This window comes from Salvelinus sp. IW2-2015, linkage group LG18 (assembly GCF_002910315.2).
Source record: "Salvelinus sp. IW2-2015 linkage group LG18, ASM291031v2, whole genome shotgun sequence".
Taxonomy (NCBI): Eukaryota; Metazoa; Chordata; class Actinopteri; order Salmoniformes; family Salmonidae; genus Salvelinus; species Salvelinus sp. IW2-2015.
This window is the reverse complement of record NC_036858.1, coordinates 46,657,067-46,673,753: the sequence shown is the minus strand read 5'-3', so window position 1 is coordinate 46,673,753 and position 16,687 is coordinate 46,657,067. Positions and strand designations below refer to the sequence as shown.

The following is a 16,687-nucleotide window of genomic DNA, read 5'->3' as shown; positions in this document are numbered from 1 at the left end:
AGAAAGTAGGACGTGGATCAGAAAACCAGTCAGTATGTGGTGTGACCACCATTTGCCTYATGCAGCGCGACACATCTCCTTCGCATAAAGTTGATCAGGCAGTTTATTGTGGCCTGTGGAAGGTTGTCCCACTCCTCTAAAATGGCTGTGAAGAGCACACTTCTCCAGCATGCCAGTGACTATCGAAGGTGAGCATTTKCCCACTGAAGTCGGTTACGACGCCGAACTGCATTCAGTTTAAGACCCTGGTAAGGATGACGAGGACGCAGATGAGACGCTTTCTGACAGTTTGTGGAAACCCACAGCTTCATCAGCTRTCCGGGTGGCTGGTCTCAGACAATCCCGTAGGTGAAGAAGCCAGATGTGGAGGTCCTGGGCTGGCGTGGTTACATGTGGTCGGCGGTTGTGAGGCCRGTTGGATGTACTGCCAAATTCTAGAARWCAGTGTTGGAGGCGGCTTCTGGTAAAGAAATGAACATTAAATTCTCTGGAATGAAAAAAGTGTCAGTGTTAGTACCCGGTTGATGTTTGGATCAGAATGTTCTTAGTTCTAGGAAATATCTCAGGTCTCGGAAAGTTCCCGTATATGGTGAACATCAGTATTTTATTCGGTCCAACTGTGAGAGAGAGCAAACAAGCCTGACTCCCCCCCCCCACTCTCTCTCTCGCTTCTTCTTTTCTGCCTCTCGCTTCTTCTTTTCTGCCCCTTGTTTTCTGCCCCTTAGTCAACTGTGTCAGGTCAACCCAGTCAGTTTAGTTTTYGCTTGTGTTGTAGCTGTTTGTGAGAAATCAATCTAGACAAATACCAAGATATATTTTGAACAAAGTATAGTGAAGTAAAATGCCAGGGAAGTGCTCTTTGGAGCACGGTGGTAGAACCGGGACTCAGGTGATTACAGTCCTATGCTGCACTAGTGCTCACTGTGACTGTCTTCCTCTGACAAATGTGAGTAARAATGATTACTATATAGTCTCGCTGTTTTTAGTGCTTTTGCTGGTCTATCTCTTCAAAAATATCATACAAATGTGTGTTTTATTCTTATTCTGAGAATGTTATTACCCTTATCTACTCATTTCTAATTTGATAGTGGTCTTTACCTTTTTTCCTTTCTACTCTAGTTTGTMTTTATCAGKAAAGCAAATGTTATGTTGATCATTTGGATTACCTATAATTAATAATCTGTCAGTTATTTTGAGGACCATAATACCAACAGCTATCAGTGTTATTGAAACTTCATTGAATTGTTTAATTATGTTACATTTCCAGCCCCCAAATGATGCAACAGTTTGTTACTTTGTTATTCTCTCTAGATCTGAAGTAGATGTCAAGCCCCTCACAATGACACTCAAGATAACCATGCCAGGAAAACAAAGTGGGTCTACATTCTCTCAGCTGAGACTCTTTCTTTGTTTCCTGATGTATTGCTGGGGTCTAGCTGATCCAGCATGTGGGTACTTCCTGAAAAACTGCACAATCCGGGGTAATCTCAGTGACCCCTCTGACATGAAAGTACTCTGTKAWAASAGGAAYCTWGAAGTCAYACCTATAGMYATTCCRCRGAAAGTAWGCRWTTTAGAYKTGKCCATGAATAACATTTCCAARATYGRAAAGTTGGATTTTAAAGGCCTATCAAACCTMAAAATTCTAAACATGTCMAGAAACCAGATCTCTCAAGTGGACGATGGGKCTCTYGGACACCTAGAGGCTCTTCAGGAACTGGGTTTGGCTCATAACAGACTCACAACCCTGTCAGACCATTTGTTTCAGGGCCTGGCCAACCTCTCCCTGCTACATCTGGACAACAACCTCATTGCAACCATCAGCTCCTCATCCTTTCAGCTTCTCTCCAGTTTGAAGACAGTGAATTTAACCAAKAACAACCTTGAGAATATGAAGGAAGTTCAGCCCATCGTACAATTACCACACTTACATGAGTTGTACATTGGGAGCAACAGATTCACCTCTTTCCAGTCAMARGAAATATCAAACACGTCTATAGAGCTGAGGCTGTTGGATTTATCCCGGAATCCATTGGGAATCTTCAGGATCACGGCAGATGTTCTTCCTTACCTTGAGGTGTTAGACATCGCCTACTGTGGCCAACTTGGACACATGGAATGGGATGTGCTGGACAGGTCTTTTCTGAGAAACGTCAATCGTCTCAACTTGAGCGGCATTGAGATGTCTTTCGAGAGGATGGGTATGGTACTGCAGACTGTCAACTCCTCATTAGTCCATCTGAGATTGCATGACCTCGTCAACGGCTCAAGGCTCAAGATCATTGCTCTCACTGATATTGCCTGCCGTATACCTACACTCAGTGTGCTCCGGCTGGAATATAACAACATAGGTAATCTCTCTGAGGAATTTCTRCAGTCATGTAAACACCTGACAGAAGTGGACATATCARATACTGGTCTTACTCAGCTGTCTGACTTTTCATTCAGATCAATAGAGCAATTAAGTGCTTTGAAACTGGGCCACAATAGGCTTTCTTTCGTGCCAAAGGCCACAAGAAATCTACCGACACTGAAGATCCTGGATCTCAGCTTCAATATCATCAATAAACTAGACTGCTCAGATTTCTCCAATCTTACAGAACTCACAGAACTCATTATTTTCCACAATCAAATCCCCAACCTTCCGGCATGTGTTTTCCAGGATTTGAAAGAATTAAGGATCCTTAAAATGGGATCAAACAAAATCCTGACCTTGAATGATGCCTTCATGAATGCTTTGCACAAACTTGAGATGATGAACTTGGCAGGCAATAAACTGAGCTCTATCAGAAAAGGAGAGTTTAAAAGCTTAACATCACTCAAGACTTTACTTTTATTTGACAATCAGATTGCCAGCATGGAAGATGGAGCCTTTGAGGGATTGGTCAACCTTACAGAACTTAAACTGGGCTCAAATAAGATCACTCAAATAGGCATAAGAAATACTGTGCTCATGGGACTCCCACTCTTAAAAAGTCTTGATATATCCTGTAATTACATCACATATGTAAATGATGATAAACTAAACCCTCCACCCTTCTCTCATCTGACATCTCTGGAGAACCTCAGGATATTTAGTCAGCGTCACAAGGGACTGTCTCATCTACCTATCAACTTCCTTGAAGGACTGAAATCTTTATTGTCATTCCAGGCAGGGAGTCTTAATATTAAGGAGCTGTACCCAGGCACATTCATTTACACACCCCGGTTGTGGTTCCTAGATATCAGTAAGAATGAGTTCACAGCCCTCACTCCAAAGCTGTTTCACCCAATCCCAAGGCTCAACAGCCTGTACCTAACCAAAGCCCGAATTCAGTCCTTAGATTTCCTCATAGGAGCAAACCTCAGTAGAGTCACTTTATTGCAGGTGAGCAAGAACGACATAACAGTAGTCAATGAGACAGTGTTGCGTTCTCTCCCTGCCTTGACATACCTGGACATGCAAGATAATGCTTTCACCTGTGGCTGCAGCGATGCTTGGTTTGTCSAGTGGATRGAGARCRACAMCCAAACACAAGTTGTTGGTGCAGGAGAATTTACCTGCAACTATCCTGCCGATCTAAAGGACACCAAGCTGTTGGATGTTGAGCTTCAGTTCTGTATAGTACGCTTAGGGACTTCACTACTACATCTCTACCACTTGTCTGGTCCTCCTCACCCTGATAGCATCCTTTGCCTACCACTTCCTGAAATGGCAGGTAATTTACGGCTATTACCTCTTCCTGGCTTTCCTCTATGACACCAAGCAAAGGAATAAGCACACGCCTCATGGCTGTCAGTACGATGCCTTCATCTCCTACAACGCCTACGATGAGCCCTGGTCCTGAGGGAGCTTCTGCCAGAGCTGGAGGGAGAGCAGGGCTGGAAGCTGTGTCTCCACCACCGGGACTTCCAGCCAGGCAAACCAATCATAGACAACATTATGGACGGCATCTACGGAAGCGCAAGACCATCTGTGTGATCAGCCACCGCTACCTGGAGAGTGAGTGGTGCTCCCGGGAGATCCAGGTGGCCAGCTTCCGGCTCTTTGATGAGCAGAAGGACGTCCTGATTCTGTGTTCCTGGAGGAGATCCCTTCCCACCAGCTGTCACCCTACCACCGGATGAGGAAGCTAGTGAAGAGACGCACATACCTGAGCTGGCCCAGAGCTGGGAGCAACCCGGGGTCTTCTGCAGCAACTACGGCTGGCTTTAGAGACCAAGGATGGCCTGCTGAGGAAAATCCCATCCTCTCTGGTGTGCAGGCTCTGTGATAGTGAAGCCTTGATTTGAAACAACCATCACACTCTGTGAACCTTTTCTGTATATTTACATGAGAATATTGAAGATGCACTCTCAAACTTTGTATTATTTCAGMCAGTTGTTTTGAAAGTGGCGCTCACGAGCCAGAAGTGGTCCCCGTTTTTTGTGTATTACGTCATCTAAAGTTTTTAAAACTAATTTGTATGATATTTTACGAATCTAATTCGTACTATAWAGTATGTTATGATTTTGCTGTGCCCTGCATCCTGGAGTGCATCTTTAAGAAATCGTTAATAGTACTGACGCACCAGTGCGTCAATGTAAGTAACATAATAAAAAAATCCTGGTCTCAGAGCATTTCGTATTATTCTGTACATTTATCTAAAAGACCACATTTAGTATGATATGTTATGTTTCGTATGGTGTGTATTAATGTAAAACGTACAATATGTTACAAATTTGCAAAACATAATATACGTTATGAAATCTAGCTAAGTGGCTAGGTGGTTACCGTTAGCTAGGCTAGGGGTTAAGGTTAAGTTTAGGAGTTAGTTTAAAGGGTTACGGTAAGGGTTAGGGGAGGGTTAGCTAACATTCTAAGTAGTTACAAAGTAGCTAAAAGGTAGTAAGTAGTTGAAAAGTTGCTAACTAGCTAAAATGCTAAAGTTGTCCATGATGAGATTTGAACTTTCATCCTTCGGGTTGCTAGACATTTGTGTTATACAACCACCCATCTGTCTTATGTAATCATGCGAAACGTAACATACCATATTAGATGTAGTGTCTCGGATTTAAGTACAGAATAATACGAAACGCTCTAAGACCAGGTTTGCAACCTGTTATGTCGGCCTTGTGCATCTGCAGTGGAAGGTGACCGAGCTACAGCAGTGTTTGTTATACCATGAGATATCCTGAAAATCTTCTCACGAAAACGTCCGTAGAGTCCGAACGGTTTGGCCTACAAACTATTATGACAGCTCTATGGAAAGACACTCGGACTCATCTGAAGGTAAACCAGTACCGGTTCCACTCTATGGAAAGGGGAGACTTTCCCTAATACGATGGTGTTCTCCGTTTTACTCTACGATCCCCACAAGTGTCATGGKACTCGTCTGAAGGTAACCTATAGAAACGAATGGAAGTAAGGAGGTCGTTTTTGCCAACAATAATAAGGGGTTAAATATGTGTCCAAAAAAACAGAAACATTTCCTGAGCTTTCTTAGATCTTCTACATATATGACAGACACTTCAAAACCTTATTCCTTATGATTTATTTTTGGATTGTCTTTTTTGTCATTTATGAGTATGTTATTCAATGCGTTTCTATGGGCTATAGTAGTAAAGTGCAAATTCAATATTTTATCAAATAATTTTTTAATATATTTTTGGGATACTTAAAGGGGTCATAAAATTCCAAATCTAATACCCAAATGATCTATGTTATAACCTTGAAAAAAAAATCCTTATGTTAGCTTAGTTAAGAAATGCTTATATTTGTAATATGTGCTTAAAAGTGTAATGGGAAATTGAATAAGTGATACTTTTTTTTTCATTGTCATAGATTTTCTTGATTTTTATACTTGATCTCATTTATCTCATAAATGAATTCAATATAATCAAACTACTTCAGTTTATATGCATATTTTAATTATATTATGTCATACAAAATGTTCAGCATAAAATATGATAATAAAGTACACTATATATGCAAAGTATGTGGACACCCCTTCAAATGAGTGGATTCTGCTATTTCAGCCACACCCGTGACTGACAGGTGTATAAAATCGAGCACACGGCCATGCAATCTCCACAGACAAAGACTGGCAGTAGAATGGCCTTACTGAATAGCTCAGTGACTTTCAACGTGGCACCGTCATAGGATGCCACCTTTCCAACAAGGAAGTTTGACAAATTTCTGCCCTGCTAGAGCTGCCCYGGTCAACTGCAAGTGCTGTTATTGTGAAGATGACATGTATAGGAGCAACAAAGGCTTAGCTGCGAAATGATAGGCCGCTCAAGCTCACAAAACGGGAACGGTGAGTGCTGAAGCACGTAGCGCGTTAAAATGGTCTGTCCTTGGTTGCAATATTCACTACTAAGTTCCAAACTCCTTCTGGAAGCAACGTCAGCACAATAACTGTTCGTCAGAAGATTCAWGAAATGGGTTTCCATGGCTGAGCAGCCGCACACAAGCCTGAGATCACCATGCGCAATGCCTAGTGTTGACTGGAGTGGTGTAAAGCTTGCCGCCATCGGACTCCGGAGCAGTGGAAACGCGTTCTCTGGAGTGATAAATTAAGCATCACCATCTGGCAGACGAATCTGGGTTTGSCGGATGTCAGGAGAATGCTACCTGCCCAAATGAATGGTCYGGGGCTGTTTGTCATGCTTTTGGCTAAGCTCCTTAGTTCCAGTGAAGGGAAACCTTAATGCTACAGCATACAATGACATTCTAGACGAGGCTGTACTTACAACTATATGGTAAAAGTTTGGGCAAGGCCCTGTCCTGTTTCAGCATGACAATGCCCCCATGCACAAAGCGAGGTCCATACAGAAATAGTTTGTTGAGATTGGTGTGGAAGAACTTGACCGGCCTGCCCAGAGCCCTGACCTCAACCCCATCGRACTCCTTTGGGAGGAATTGGAACGCCGACTGCGAGCCAGGCCTAATCGCCCAACATCAGTGCCCGACCTCACTAATGATCGTGGCTGAATGGAAGCAAGTCCCCGCAGCAATGTTCCAACATCTAGTGGAAAGTCTTCCCAGAAGAATGGAGGCTGTTATAGCAGCAAACGGGGCACCAACTCCATATTAATGCCCATGATTTTGGAATGAGATGTTCTACAAGCAGGTGTCCACATATTTTTGGTCATGTAGTGTAGAGGTCGATTAATTAGGGCCGATTTCAATCGATCTTCACATATTCACTAGTTAACAACACATGGTTGATGATATTACTAGGTTAACTAGCTTGTCCTGCGTTGCATATAATCAATGCGGTGCCTGTTATTATCGAATCACAGCCTACTTCGCCAAACGGGTGATGATTTAACAAAAGCACAATYGTTGCACGAATGTGCCTAACCATAAATATCAATGCCTTTCTTAAAATCAATACACAGACGTATATTTTTTTAAACCTGCATATTTAGTTCAAATAAATTCATGTTTGTAGGCAATATTAACTAAGGAAATTGTGTCACTTCTCTTGCTTTCATTGCACGCAGAGTCAGGGTATATGCAACAGTTTGGGCCGTCTGGCTCGTTGCAAACTAATTTGCCAGATTTTTACATAATTATGACATAACATTGAAGGTTGTGTAATGTAACAGCAATATTTAGTTAAAATACGGAACGGTTCCGTATTTCACTGAAAGAATAAACGTTTTGTTTTCAAAATGATTGTTTCCGGATTTGACCATATTAATGACCTAAGGCTCGTATTTCTGTGTGTTTATTATATTATAATTAAGTCTATGATTTGATATTTGATAGAGCAGTCTGACTGAGCGGTGGTAGGCAGCAGCAGGCTCGTAAGCATTCATTCAAACTGCACTTTCCTGCGTTTGCCAGCAGCTCTTCGCAATGCTTGAAGCACAACGCTGTTTATGACTTCAAGCCTGTCAACTCCAGAGATTAGGCTGGCTATACTATAGTGCCTATAAGAACATCCAATCGTCAAAGGTATATGAAATACAAATGGTATAGAGAGAAATAGTCGACGCGTCATAATTCCTATAATAACTTGCGGCTGAACTTGAAAGGGGTTCCTTCGTTATTTTACCGTTCATGTCTTCCATAGAGAATGTCTTGATCTACTTCAAATAAGGTCTGTTTCGTGCAGGCTTAAACCGCCTCRGCGTTTTGATACTCGTGTAAAACTCACTAGGATAAGGTAACGTTTGTCAAAATATTTTCATAAATCCACTCTACAATTTTTTTTAAATATTCGCTTATATTTAGCCAATATTGATCAGAGTTACTTTGTCCTATGGATATCTACACAGTTATACAATTGGCAAGGTGGTGTAAGCCTACACGAAACCCAGACCTTATTTGAAGTCAATCTAAAAATATCCTATTTTCAGATTTTGCTGGAAGGTGTCATGGGGATTATGACTCACACTTTGGTAGTCAATTCGTACCATGGCCATTATTATAATAGGATCTCCTGCATATAGAAATGACAGYTTTTGTTTTCAACATTCACAGGTAACTTAAACTCTATTTTCATTATTCAAACAGTTGAGAGTATTTGTGTCTCCTAAGCACTCTTCAGTATCCTTGACATTTCAGAGAGCTGTGTGTGTGTGTGTACAATTATATATATTTTACAGATGGCAGAGAAAAGCAGAGCACCAGTGTGGGACTATTACGGGGTCAGCAACGGCTAAATCAAAAAATACCACTAACCTGTGGAATCACCTTAAGAACACCCATCCAAAAGCCCACAAGGAAGCAATGATGAAAAAAGCAAACGCAAATTCTTCACAAGGAAAAAGTGATACAGACAGTTCACAGACATCGCAGGCTACAATCATACAACTTTTTAATAAACAAGCAAAGACCCAAGGGCCAAGAAGATGGATGAAGCAATTATTGAGATGATTGCCACTGACAACCGGCCATTCACAGTGGTGTCTGACGTTGGTTTTCAGAGGCTGATTACTCTTGATGAACCCAGGATCAAAGATGAAACATTATTTTGATCAGAAATGCTTGATAAAACACATGAAAGAGTTGTGATGAAAGTGAAGAATCTGGTGGCAGCAGGGAACGCTCCACACATGGCATTCACAACTGACTGCTGGTCAGGCACTACAGAGTCCCTAATGAGCCTTACTGGACATTTCATTGACAATGTCTGGACAAGAAAGCAGGTTGTGCTGAATGTCAAGACTATGATTGGATCACACACAGGAAACTACATCAGAGAGATGTTTTTGACTATGTTGGAATACTGGGAAATCTACACAGAACGTGTAGTGCTGGTCCTCAGGGACAGTGGGGCAAACATGGTGAAAGGTATGAGACTGGCATAGCTTCCAGACTTCAGCTGCAGTGCACACACCCTACAGCTTGCAATCAATGATGGCCTATCCAGTCAGAGAGCTGTGCTAGACATTATTGCCATGTTGAAGAGCTGTGCAACTCACTTTGACTACTCTGTACTGGCCAAACAGAGGCTGAGGGCCATTCAGGAAGAGCTTGGCCTTCTCAAACACAGCATCATCCAAGCAGTTCAAACTCGCTGGAACTCAACACTACACATGTTGCAGAGGATGTTTGAACAGAGGCRTGAACTGAAAGTGTATGCAGGTGAATACGGACACATCAGCAGTTTGTCTGCTGCACAGTGGGACATTGTCTCTAACCTAATTGAGACTCTGGCACCTATGGAGGAGGTGACACTGGAGATGAGCCACTCCAACTCTACAGCCGCATACATCATCCCCAGTGTGTCGGTGCTGAAGCTGATGCTACAGCAGGAGGGTTCTTCTACTCAAGGCATCAAAACTTTACGGAGACCATGTTGGACAGTCTGACAAGGAGGTTCTCCAAGGCTGAGGAGACAAAGTGCCTGGTGCTGGCAACCGTCCTGGATCTACATTACAAGAGCTATGCCTTCACCTCAGGGACAGCACTAGACAAAGCAAAAGAGTGGCTGAWGGAGGAGTCTGACCTACGAAGGAAACCAAATCCCAGAGCCACAGCAGATGGGACGAGTGAAGAGGCGGACCCAGATCCAGGTGCAAAAGGCAAAGAGTCCGGGTTGATCAGCCACCCAGTCTGGTGGACAGCCTCTACGCTAGAATCCTTGGAAGCCAAGAGGGCAGGGCTGAAGTCCAGTGCAGTTTTGAAATTGAGTTGGAGCGTTACCTCACAGAGCCTGTCATTGACAGAAAGAGTGGCTCGCCTTTGGAGTGGTGGAAGCAGAATGAGGACAGACTTCAATCACTCGCTCCAATGACAAAGAAGTTTCTCTGTCCCCCACCTTCTTCGGTCCCAAGCAAGAGAGTGTTCAGTGAGGTGGGAATCATTTATGATAAGCGGAGGAGCTGACTGACAGGGGACCATACAGACAAGCTCTGCTTTCTGCACTACAACCTAAAACTTCTTAACTGGGAATATTGAAGACCCATGAAAGCTGGTGGTTCCTTTTAACATAGGTTCTCATGTTCTGAGCAAGGAACTTTAACATGAGCTTTTTTACATGGCACATATTGCACTTTTACTTTCTTGTTCAACACTGTATTTTGGCATTATTTTAACCAAATTGAACATGTTTTATTATTTATTTGAGACTAAATTGATTTTATTTATGTATTATTTTAAGTTAAAATAAGTGTTCATTGTTCATTCAGTACTGTTGTAATTGTCATTGTTATGAATATATATATATATATATATACACACAGTCGTGGCCAAAAGTTTTGAGAATGATTTCCACAAAGTTTGCTGCTTCAGTGTCTTTAGATATTTTTGTCAGATGTTACTATGGAATACTGAAGTATAATTACTATGGAATACTGAAGTATAATTACAAGCATTTCATAAGTGTCAAAGGCTTTTATTGACAATTACATGAAGTTGATGAAAAGAGTCCATATTTGCAGTGTTGACCCTTCTTTTTCAAGACCTCTGCAATCCGCCCTGGCATGCTGTCAATTAACTTCTGGGCCACATCCTGACTGATGGCAGCCCATTTTTGCATAATCAATATTTGGAGTTTGTCAGAATTTGTGGGTTTTTGTTTGTCCACCCGCCTCTTGAGGATTGCCCACAAGTTCTCAATGGGATTAAGGTCTGGGGAGTTTCCTGGCCATGGACCCAAAATATCGATGTTTTGTTCCCCGAGCCACTTAGTTATCACTTTTGCCTTATGTCAAGGTGCTCCATCATGCTGGAAAAGGCATTGTTTGTCACCAAACTGTTCCTGATGGTTGGGAGAAGTTGCTCTCGTAGGATGTGTTGGTACCATTCTTTATTCATGGCTTTGTTCTTAAGCAAAATTGTGAGTGAGCCACTCCCTTGGCTGAGAAGCAACCCCACACATGAATGGTCTCAGGACGCTTTACTGTTTGGCATGAACAGGACTGATGGTAGCGCTCACCTTGTCTTCTCCGGACAAAGCTTTTTACCCGGATGCCAACAATCGGAAAAGGGATTCATCAGAGAAAATGACTTTACCCAGTCCTCAGCAGTCAATCCCTGTACCTTTTGCAGAATATCAGTCTGTCCTGATGTTTTTCCTGGAGAGAAGTGGCTTATTTGCTGCCCTTCTTGACACCAGGCCATCCTCCAAAAGTCTTCGCCTCACTGTGCGTGCAGATGCTCCACACTGGCTGCTGCCATTCCTGAGCAGGCTCTGTACTGGTGGTGCCCCGATCCGCAGCTGAATCACTTTAGGAGATGGTCCTGGCACTTGCTGGACTTTCTTGGGCGCCTGAAGCCTTCTTCACACCAACTTACGCGTCTCCTTGAGTTCTTGATGATCCGATAAATGGTTGATTTAGATGCAATCTTACTGGCAGCAATATCCTTGTCTGTGAAGCAATTTTTGGTGCAAAGCAATGATGACGGCTACGTGTTTCCTTGCAGGTAGCCATGGTTGACAGAGGAAGAACAATGATTCAAGCACACCCTCCTTTTGAAGCTTTCAGTCTGTTATTCAAACTCAATCCAGCATGACAGAGCTGATCTCCAGCCTTGTCCCCATCAACACTCACACCTGTGTTACGAGAGAATACTGACATGATGTCAGCTGGTCCTTTTGTGGCAGGGCTGAAATGCAATGGAAATGTTTTTTTGGGATTCATTTCATTTGCATGGCAAAAAGGGACTTTGCAATTCATCTGATCACTCTTCATAACATTCTGGAGTATATGCAAATTGCCATCATACAACACTGAGGCAGCAGACTTTGTAAATATGTATATTTGTGTCATTCTCAAAACTTTTGGCCAAGACTGTTATTATATATATATATATATATATATATATATATATATATATATATATATATATATCGGCAGTGGCTTTTTTTGTCCTCCAATAATCGGTATCGGCGTTAAAAAAATCATAATCGGTCGACCTCTAATGTAGTGTATAGTCTGTTACGGACAGAATGCACTAAGTTCTGTAGACTTGATCCTTTGCCAAAGTTTTAAAAAATGGCGCTGTTTAGGAGTGCAAGGGTAAATTGAGTTATTGAACATTTGCACTTCAGAGTAGACTTTCCCTAAAGGATATATGCGAATACATGCTATAACGAGCCAATAGAATCTCACAAGGATGTGCTTGGCTCTGGCCACCTCATTGCTTGTTCTGCTCTCATTGGAAACAATGCCAATGATAAATCTTGGGTTAGTTACCAGTATCTTAGTTGCCTTTAAACTTAGTTGCCTTCCTTGATGCCGGAGATGGGCAGTGGGGCCTCTCTGGCTACTGCCCTAGGGGTGGCAGACATGTCCTTATCACAGGAGGCTTGTAACACCTTGATTGAGGAGGATGGGCTCATTGTAATGGCGGAACGGAATAAATGGAATGGTACACTCTTAGAAAAAATGGTTCCAAAAGGGTTCTTCAGCTGTCCCCATAGGAGAAACCTTTTTGGTTCCAGGTAGAAACCTTTTTGGTTTCAGGTAGAACCCTTTTGGTTCCATGTAGAACCCTCTGTGGAAAGGGCTCTACCTGGAACTAAAAGGGTTGTACCTGGAACTAAAACTAGTTATTCAAAGGCTTCTACTATGGGGACAGCCGAACAACCCTTTTAGGTTCTAGATAGCACCTTTTTTCTAAGAGTGTATCAAACACATCAAACACGTTGTTTCCATGTGTTTGATAGCATTCCATTCACTCCATTCTAGCCATTATTATGAGCTGTCCTCCTCTCACCAGCCTCCTGTGGTCCTTATGTCTTTCTCTCTCCACTTATTCAATGGTCTTTCCTCTCACCTGTGGATGAAATAAAGTCTATGAAATATGAATGAGAAATAGAACAATAAATACAAGGGGAGGGTCACACAAAGTATCCATATCAGTTCAGTTTCACCATAAAGTTTCACCGTCATACAATTATTACAAACAGTATGGATGACCAGGGATTTATTGGTTTATACGTGCGTTAACAAATACTTTTGGGTGTCAAGGAAAATGTATGGAGTAAAAAGTACAATATTTTCTTAAGGAATGTAGTGAAGTAAAAGTAAATGTAGTCAAATATATAAATAGTAAAGTAAAGTACAGATACCCCAAAAACCTACTTAAGTAGTACTTTAAAGTATTTTTACTTAAGTACTTTACACCACTGCACACAAATAACTCTCCCTCACTTAATAATCGACCAAGGCAATGCAATGAATTCAAACATGAGAGTTACACATTATGGACCAATTTCTAATACTTATAATGTTCAGCTCTGTGAAGCTTTTTTTGTTTAAGTTTCATCAGTTGGTTTTGTTAGGCTATATTTGCTGTGAGCCTAAATGGCCAGCCTCTTGAAAAAGTTACTAATTCCATGTTGCATTCCCTGCCATCCTGAGCCTTCTTTACTAACACATAACKTTGYATATTRCGTCATCTAGTGGACATAAACTGTTATTACACCAAGGAGCCAAAGAAGTGTCTCTTCTAAAAGACTGGTTTTAGACATTTCCTTGACCAAGCAATAAGACATAACTTGATGTTTCAGAGATTTGCTTCAGATCTTAGTTCTCAGAAAGGATTTCTTAATTCTATGTTTATTTTATTTTTGGGGTCAGCAACAGCATTTTCTTCTGACGTCCAATTTTGTGATGTTTGCTCAATAACTTTCTTCTCACTTCCTCCTGACTTATGGTAAATCATATGTTCCCCCCAAATAATGAGAATGACACATTTCCTCTCTCTCTCTCTCGTCTGTCCCTTTAACTTAATCAACGCGGTGTGTCTAGTCTACCCAGTCACTTTGTTCTGTATCTGTGCTTACAAGTCAAAAAGTTATCCAAGACTAAGACTATTTTTTAAACAAAGGGTTTTAATATAGTGAAGTAAAACGGCAGGGAAGCGCTCTTTGGARCACGGTGGTAGAACCGGGACTCAGGTGATCACAGTCCTATGCTGCACTAGCGTTCACTGTTCTCTGACAATTGTGAGTAAAAATAATTACCATGTATTTTGGCTATGTTTTTCATTGTCTTTTGCTTGTCTAGCTACTAAAAAATATGATACAATATGTTTTGTGATTTCTCTTATTCAGACAATGTTTTTAACCTTATCTACTCATTTTTTATTTGATAGTGGTCTTCTCCTTTTTTCCTCTCTAATATAGTTTGTCTTTATCAGTAAAGCAAACTTTTGTGAGCTATGTTGATATATTGGATTACCCCATCATTAATATCTGTCAGTTTATTTTTGAGGACCACAATACAACAGCTTGATAGTGTTATTGCAATTTAATTAGATTGTCTCATTATGTAATATTTCAGCACCAAAAATCATGTAATCAGTTAGTCCACTATATTTTTCCTTGTTATTTACTCTAGACTGAAGTAAGACGGTCAATCCACTGGACAGCATAACGTCATTCAAGGTCTATTCGCACGTTGGTTCAACGTCATTTCATTGAAATTAGGTTGGAACTAACGTTGATTCACCAGTGTGGTGCCCAGTGGGAAGCCTCTAAACATCGATGACACTCAAGATAACCATGCAAGGAAACACAGTGGGTTCTACATTCTTCAGCTGAGATCTTTCTTTGTTTCTGATGTATTGCTGGGGTTTGCTGATCCGCATCGGTGGGTACTTCCTGAAAAACTGCACAATCCGGGGTAATCTCAGTGACCTCTCTGACAACTGAAAAGTACTTCTGTTAAACAGCGAATCTGAAGTCATACCTATAGCTATTCCGCGGAAAGTAAGCAATTTAGAACTTTGTCCCATGATAAGCATTTCCAAGATCGAAACAGTTGGATTTTAAGGCCTTCAACTAAAAATTCTAAACATGTCCAGAAACCAGATTTCTCAAGTGACGATGGGGCTCTTTGGACACTAAGAGCTCTTCAGGAACTGGGTTTGGCTCATACAAGACTCACAAGCCCTGTCAGAACCATTTGTTTCAGGGCTGGCCAACCTTCTCCTGCTAGCATCTGGACACAACTCATTGCAAACATCAGTCCTCATCTTTCAGCTTCTCTCCAGTTTGAAGACAGTGAAATTTTTTTTTTTTTTAAACCAATAACAACTTGAGAATATGAAGGAAGTTCAAGCATCGTACATTACCACTTCATGGTTGTACATTGGGGCCAACAGATTCACTCTTTCAGTCACAGTTTGTAAAATATCAAACACGTCTATCGAGCTGGAGGCTGTTGGATTTTATCCGAATCATTGGGATCTTCAGGATCACGGCCAGATTGTTCTTGCCTTACCTTGAGGTGTTTAGACATCGCCCTACTGTGGCCAACTTGGACACATGGAATGGGACTGTGCTGGAAGGTCTTTTCTTGAGAAACGTGCCATCGTCTACTTGAGCGGCAATTTGAGATGTCTTTAGAGGATGGGTATGGTACTGCAGAACTGTCATCTTCATTTAGTCATCTGAGATTGCATGACTCGTCAACGGCTCAAGGCGTCAAAGATCATTGCTCTCACTGATATTGCCTGCCGTATACCTACACTCATGTGTGGCTCGGCTGGAAATATAAAAAATAGGTAATCTTCTGAGGAATTTCTGCAGTCATTGTAAACACCTGACTAGACAGTTGGACATATCTACTGGTCTTACTCAGCTTGTCTGACTTTTCATTCAGATCATAGGATGATTTAGTGCTTTGGAAACTGGCAACTAATAGGCTTTCCTTTCGTGCCAAAGGCCACAAGAAATCTAGTCCGACACTGAAGACTGGATCTCAGCCTTCACTATATAATAAAACTAGACTTGCTCAGATTTGCTCAATCTTACGAATACAGACTCATTATTTTCCACAATCAAATCCCAACGCTTCCGGCAATGTGTTTTTCCAGGATTTGAAAGAATTAAGGATCTTAACATGGATCCACAAATCTGACCTTGATGATGCCTTCATGAATGCTTTGCACAACTGAAGATGATGAACTGGCTAGGCAATAAACTGAGCTCTATCAGAAAAGGAGGTTTAAAGCTTGAAGCATCACTCAAGACTTTACTTTTTTATTTTGACAATCAGAATTGGCAGCATGGAAGATGAGCGCTTTGTAGGGATTGGATCAACCTTACAGGAACTTAAACTGGGCTCAAATAAGATCACTCATTAGGATACAGAATACTGTTGCTCATGGCTCCACTGTAAACGTCTTGATATATCCTGTATTACATCACATATGTAAATGATGAATAACTAAACACTCCACTTCTCTCATCTGCACATCTTCTGGAGACTCAAGGATTTTGTCAGCGTCACAAGGGACTTGCTCATTTACCTA

General features: G+C 41.5%; 3 pseudogenes; all 3 read left to right on the top strand.

The window, feature by feature from the left end:
- The first annotated feature begins 743 nt into the window (after positions 1–743).
- Positions 744–5,773, top strand: LOC111977647 (toll-like receptor 13; annotated as a pseudogene).
- A 2,653-nt stretch (positions 5,774–8,426) lies between these two features.
- LOC111977939 (zinc finger BED domain-containing protein 4-like) lies at positions 8,427–10,378 on the top strand (annotated as a pseudogene).
- Positions 10,379–15,782: 5,404 nt separating this feature from the next.
- Positions 15,783–16,687, top strand: part of LOC111977938 (decorin-like) — a 4,374-nt pseudogene continuing 3,469 nt past the window's right edge.